The sequence below is a fragment of the Cricetulus griseus genome, chromosome 5 (assembly GCF_003668045.3).
Source record: "Cricetulus griseus strain 17A/GY chromosome 5, alternate assembly CriGri-PICRH-1.0, whole genome shotgun sequence".
In the NCBI taxonomy this organism is placed as follows: Eukaryota; Metazoa; Chordata; class Mammalia; order Rodentia; family Cricetidae; genus Cricetulus; species Cricetulus griseus.
The window spans coordinates 81,629,993-81,636,923 of NC_048598.1; the positions used below are offsets into that span (position 1 = coordinate 81,629,993).

Sequence of the window (6,931 nt, forward strand, 5' to 3'; positions counted from 1 at the left end):
GTAAGTGATTGTCATGACTTCAACAGGGTTTCTCTGTGTAGTCTTGGATGGCCTGGAATGCACTCTGTAGAACAGGCTGGCCTCAAACTCACAGACATCCACCTGTATCTGCCTCCTGACTGCTGGGATTAAAGGTGTGTGCCAACATTGCCTGCCTAATTTTATCAACATTTTTTGATAAATGTTCATTTTATCAAAAAATAAGCAATAACCCCACCAACAAAATATTCTTATATGGCTATACTGATAAATGTGAAAAATTACAATTGGTAAAAGGCATTTTCTGGAGTCCTCTTGAGTATAAGAAGAGTATATCAGTGCTTTATGAAAACCATTGTGTGGGCTAAAAAAGATAGAATCACAAAATAAATCCCTTGACTAGATGATTCAAGTAGTAAATTGTCCAAGTTTTTATAATTGTTTGTAAAAAATTAATATTCATCTTGATATTAAGCAGGAGGGTGACAACCTGCAAGTAAAGAAAGCATAGCTTCAAGTTTTCTTTACAGATGTTTGGAGGAATCAGGTTGCCCTTCTTAGAATTGTGTTCACTATGTGGCACCCTAAGAAAAGTAAGTGGTCCACAATTAGATAATTGGATAGAAGCAATAAATTCACTACTTGAAGAATCAAATGGTGCAGCTGGTCACTGGTGGCTCACACTTTAAATCTCAGCGCTCAAGAGGCAGACATAGGTGGATCTCTGTGAGTTTGTGGCCAGTGTTGTCTATAAAGCTACACAAATAAAACATTTAAAAGTTAAAAAGAAAGAGAGAAAAGAAAAGAAGAATCAAATGGTATAACAGTGACCAAATAAGTAAAAATTTGTGGAGAGAAATTAAGGAACAGACTTAAAAGGCAATCCTGGCTTATAGTGTCAAGATCATAGGAGTGAAAGAGAAATGAGAATGAGTATTTCCCTCCCCCCCTTCTCGCCCCCAGGACAGTCTTAACTTTATTGAAGTTCTTTTTTAATTAAAATGGTTTGCAGTAAACAGAGTAGCCTGTAGGGGGAGCAACTTCCCAAATGTTGCTTGCCCCATGACCTGCAGATTGAAGTAGAATTTCTGCACTGATTTATTCCAGATCTCTTTTAGTATCAGTGATGAAGAGTTGATAAATGGAAGTAAGGAATTTGACCAAGAGAAGGCAAGGCTAAGGCTCAGTCTGGAGGGACTCAACTTCAACCAGTTGAAGTGTTCCACAGACATCGGTCATTCAGTTTGTGGCTAGTCAAGAATAAATTAAACACTACAGATTTGTCATCTCAGCAGATGGTAACAGAGAACTCAAGGCCAAAATCTGAGGATAGTGTGCACTAGATGCCAACATCACAGATGCCACAGTCTATGGAGATTCTGAACAGCTCCCTTCATGTGTCCATCAGGCAGGATTCATTTACCTTTCTTCTCCTGTGTACTGGTGAACCAAGAGTCTAAGAGTTTCTTACTGTAGTACAGTTGCCAGGCATGAGTTTGGACTGCCAGTATCAACACCAGGTACATGACGGAGACAGCGGAGAAACCAAACAGGAAGAGCTAGCCTTTGCCATGACGGTAGAGTTGCTGGGCAGCAGGGAACATCTCCATGCTGCCATAAATCAGGGGAGCGATGGAGAAGAGCCCCATGCTGATCATGGAGAGCACCAGGTAGCTAATGTTGTTTCGACGGAAGGAGAGAAGGCCCAAAAGAGGGCACAATGCTCAATAAATATGGATATTTCTACTGATAGGGCATAGCCACTTGTTCATGTGATAAGAGCCTCAGGTGTCCCACATTCATCTTGACAACCAACAGCAGCCATATGACCAGATGCACGTAGATCAGCTTCTTGATTTCACTCTTGAGCGTCATATTCATCTGGTAGGGCATGGCAACGTGCTCCCGGTGCTGAAAGTCGCTGCCATCTGTGCCGGCCGCTTGCGGGCCTGCCCGAGACACCACCGTGCAGAACCAAAGTCCAGGCCGCTCACGCTGACCCACTGACTCACCTACCACGCCAAGCCCCAAGTGGAGCTCTTCCTCGGGGCTCAGTAGGCTTCCAGTGGAGAAGAATGAGTATTTCTTTATTTTTCTTTTTCCCCATTCCCCCTCCACTTTCTTCTCCCTCCCTCCCCTCTCTCTCCTATACAAGCAATTTACACATGAGATTTTGTGCTTTTAGCCTTCTTAGGAGGAGGTCCCATTTATCTTTTTCTTAGGGTCCTCCTTGTTCCTAACTTATCTCAGGTTGTAAAATGTAGGCTGCTTATCCTTTGTCTATGTATATAATACCACTTGTGAGTAAGTAAATATCATGTTTGTCTTTCTGTGTCTGGGCTACGGCACTCAGTAGGATTTCATCTATTTCCATCCACTTGCCTGTGAAGATATCATTGCATTTTTACCAATGAATAGTACTACATTGTGTAAATGTACCACATTTTCTTTCTTCATTCTTCGGTTGATAGATATCTAGGATGTTTATAGGTTCTGTCTATTACTCACAATGTTTCTATGAACACCATGGAATAGATGCCCTTGTGGTATGAATGTGCATCCTTAGGGTATATGCCTAACAGGGTAACTGCTGGGTCTTGAGTGAGATTGATTACAGTTTTCATGGGAAAACACCATACAGATTTCCAAAGTGGCTGTAGAATTTGTACTTCAAACAGCAGTAGAGGAGTGCTCCCCTTTCTGAACATCCTCTCCAACATGAACTTTCATTGACATTGTGATTTTAGATGAGAATGAGTATTTCTAAAAGAAACTAATTAACTGACTAACTTCATTGTAAAGTATATTGTCACTTAATAAGAAAGAATGGGCCAAAGATATGAAATACATTATTCTAAATCCAAAAAAATAAACGTGTTTTATTTGGAGACAGAAAGATAGAATTAATGCTTGCCTTAATATTGTTTGATTCAGTTAAGTGTTTAGATGTGGGTGTCAGTTTCTACTTCAATCAGCTGCTGGATGAAGGCTATAGGATGGCATATAAGTTAGTCATCAATCTCATTATCAGGGCAGGGCATTTAAGGAAGCCTCTTCACTGTTGTTAGATTGTTAATTGGTGTCATGCTTGTGGATCTCTGGACATTTCCCTAGTGCCTGGTTTCTCTATAAACTTATAATGGCTCCCTCTATTATGGTGTCTCTGATCTTACTCTCCTCTATTCTTCCCCCAACTCAAACTTCCTGATCCCTTGTGTCCTCCTCACCCCTCCTCTTCACCCCTTCTCATTCTGCTAGCTCCCTCTCTGCTCACTCCATGCTCCCAATTATCTCAGGAGATCTTGTCCCTTTCCTCTGCTCTGGTGGTCCATGTAGGTCGTTGTTAGGGTACTCCTTGTTTCCTAGCTTCTCTGGTGGTGTGGATTGTAGGCTGATACTCCTTTTCTCTATGTCTAAAATCCATATACGAGTGTTTGTCATTTTGTGACTGGGTCATGTTGTTCAGATTTTTTTCTATTATCATCCATTTGTTTGGGAATTTTAAGATTCATTGTTTTTTTTTTTTTTTTTTTTTTTTCCACTGAGTAGTACTCTGTAGGGAGCCGTCCTTGCATTCTCCATTACAATGATGGTGCCTGCAGGCACCAAATGTAAATTATTTCACAGGCTGGGTAATTTCCATTCCTTTGATCTCTGCCTATCCCGTGGCTCATTTGGCCTGAAGAGCTGAAGCCATTCATAGGGTAACACATCCCAGGCGGCCTCGGCCAGCCTTTATTAAGGGAAGGGATTCTTGGCTCAGGGTCTCCGCTCTGGTAAGCTTATGCTCTCCCACACTCAAGATGCATTAAAGCTTTCCTGCAGAAGGATCCGAGTGTCCTGCGTGTTTCTTGCCGGTGAGAACATAGCGCACGGGACATCTGGTGCCGAAACCCGGGAAATTGACCTCAACATCTCCGGCACCGCGGAGACCCCTTGGCTACAAGGCAGATTCAGAACTGCAGGGTGGTAAATTCGGGGAGGTATGTCTTTTCTGGACTTTGGCTTGGGAATGTTGCTATTTTGGGAGGTTAATGTAGAAGCTTCTGTGCTTTTACTAGGAGCTATTTTGACCTTTCTCACTGTTGTAGCAATCTTAAAGAAGTCCAGAATTACATATCAGAAACCGAATGTAGTGAGAGATGGGGCGCGCCCAACAATAAAATATAAGGAAAAAGGACCTCCCGGGATGTCTACTGACAAGGGAGTGTGTAAGGAAAAAGGACCTCCCGGGATGTCTAATGACAAGGGAGTGAATAATTTGTTAGATGATTCTGTAAATAAGTTTAAAGCTTTAAATCTTGATAGCTCTGATGACTCTAAAAGCTCAAGAGATAAAGTTTTAGAGGAAACAGCTCAGCTAGGTGAAAAAGAAACAAAAAAGGAGGGAGAGAAAATAGGGGATAACCGGTCACACCCCGGTAAATTTAAGAGAAATAAAGACTCAAAACCTAGCCTCTGCCCTACAACGAAACTAGAGGCCTTGGAGCTGAGCAGCTCAGACTCTGAGATTTTAGACTCTAGCAAGGAAGCAGAGCTAGAGGAGGAGGCAGCACGATATAAAGAGGACAGATACCACCCCAATAGATATCGGCTGCCAAAAGTGAAAGCAAATATGAGGCCATCGCCTGTTAATCCAGCGGGTGTACTTCCATCAACACCCCCATTATTTGGTACCGACTCCTTCTTACCATTAGAGGAGCGGAGGAAATTACAGATGGCTTTCCCAGTCTTTGATAGGGGAAAAGGCCATGCATGTTATTCAACACTTCTTAAAGGCCTGGAATGCCTGGGGCTTTAAAGCCTCATAAACATTGACGCTCAGGGCCATACTGGGGCCAAGCGTCTCACCTCAGAACCTGAAAGGCCAAAGAAAATAGTAAAATGGAAAGATATCTTAACTGGTCTTTGGAGAGGCCCGGATCCTATTCTCATAAGATCCAGGGGAGCTATGTGTTTTTTCACAGGATGAAGAGAATCCCCTGTGGATCCCAAAAAGACTCACCTGAAGAGCCCCTTCGGACCTTCAAAAGTCGAAACTCCACCCTCTCCCTGGGAGTTAAGAGCCGCTATTATTATCCAGATTAACTCCTGTCCTTGACGGATTGTCATCACTTAAGGGGTGGGGGTGGGATTGTTTGGTGCAGCCGTTTGCTGCGGATTGGTGTTACTTCTCTGGCTGGTCTGTAAGCTCAAGGCTCAAACTAAGAGAGGCAAGATGGTTATAGCCCAAGCGCCTGTAGTTTTAAAACAAGGGGCTTCCACTGATATTTGGCTAACTATGCTTAAGCAATAGGCCGCCGGCCAGACAGCTCTTGCACACCCGGAGCCTAGGCTCATTGCACAGGGTAGAGTGTCTGGTTTGAGCAGCCCATGAGGGATGTCGAACAGAGCTTCACACAGAGAAGTTGCCCAGTATGCAGGCTTCTCTGGGAGGCATGTTGTCCTGCATAAGGGTTGCCTGCCCCAGCCTCCCTTTCCCAGAAAAACGGCAGAGGACAGGTCGAGAGTGCTTCGGGTCAAGCTAACAGCCTAGTCGCGACTCTCGTACACAGTCTTATTGTTTGATTTGGGAAGGTACAACCTCTGCCTCTATCCCTCAACATATGGGTGACCTATTTGCTTGTAATAATATAAAGCCTTATCATTAATTAATAAAAAAGGGGGATCTGTAGGGAGCCGTCCTTGCATTCTCCATTACAATGATGGTGCCTGCAGGCACCAAATGTAAATTATTTCACAGGCGCTGGGTAATTTCCATTCCTTTGATCTCTGCCTATCCCGTGGCTCATTTGGCCTGAGGAGCTGAAGCCATTCATAGGGTAACACGTCCCAGGCGGCCTCGGCCAGCCTTTATTAAGGGAAGGGATTCTTGGCTCAGGGTCTCTGCTCTGGTAAGCTTATGCTCTCCCACTCTCAAGATGCATTAAAGCTTTCCTGCAGAAGGATCCGAGTGTCCTGCGTGTTTCTTGCCGGTGAGAACATAGCGCGTGGGACAGTACTCCATTGTATAAATGTATCATGTTTTCTCTATCCATTATTCAGTTGTGAGGCATCTAGGTTGCTTTCATGTTTTGGCTATTACAAATAATTCTTCTAAGATCATAGTTGAACAGATGTCCTTGTTGTATGAATGTACTTTTTTGGGTATATGCCTAAGAGTGGAACTGCTGGATGTTGTGGTAGACTGATTCCCATTTTCCCGAGGAATCGCCATACTGATCTCCAAAGTGGCTGTACAGTTTGTCACACTCACCAGCAGTGGAGGAGTGTTCCCCTTTCTACAAATCGTCTCCAACATAAACTGTCATTGGTGTTTTTGATTTCAGCCATTCTGACAGGAGTAACATGGTATCACAGAGTTGTTTTGATTAGCATTTCCCTAATGGATAAGGATTTTGAACACTTTCTTATGTGTCTTTCAGCCATTTTATATTCCTCTATTGAGAATTCTCTATTTAGTTCCGTAACACACTTTTTTTTTCATTTTTTATGAGTTCAAATTAGGAACAAGCTTGTTTATCCCCTCACCCAAAACCCTCCTACCCCCCCATCTATCCTCCACTCCCCAGGCAGGGTATGGCCCTCCACAGGGGCTCTGCAAAGTCCACCACATCATCCTGGCCTGGGTTTAGGCCTTTCCCCATATGTCCAGGGCAAGAGGGCATCTGTTCATGTGGGATAGGCTCTCAAAGTCCCTTCTTACACCAGGGAAAACGTACTATCCACCACCAAGGGCTACCCAGAGTGCAGAGGCCTCCTCACTGACATCCATGTTCAGGGGTCTGGGTCAGTAATGTATTAGCCTCCCGGACAGCATCTAGGGTCCATGTTCAGCCCAGCTGTTTCTATGTGTTTCACCAGCCTTTCACTGACCCGTTAGCTCTTCATTCCTCCCTCTCTGCAACTAAGTTCCAGAGTTCAGTTCAGTGTATATCTGTGGATGTCTGCC

At 43.8% G+C, this 6,931-nt stretch overlaps 1 pseudogene; it reads right to left on the minus strand.

The window, feature by feature from the left end:
* Positions 1–1,394: 1,394 nt before the first annotated feature.
* Positions 1,395–5,091, minus strand: LOC100765429 (annotated as a pseudogene).
* Positions 5,092–6,931: the final 1,840 nt, after the last annotated feature.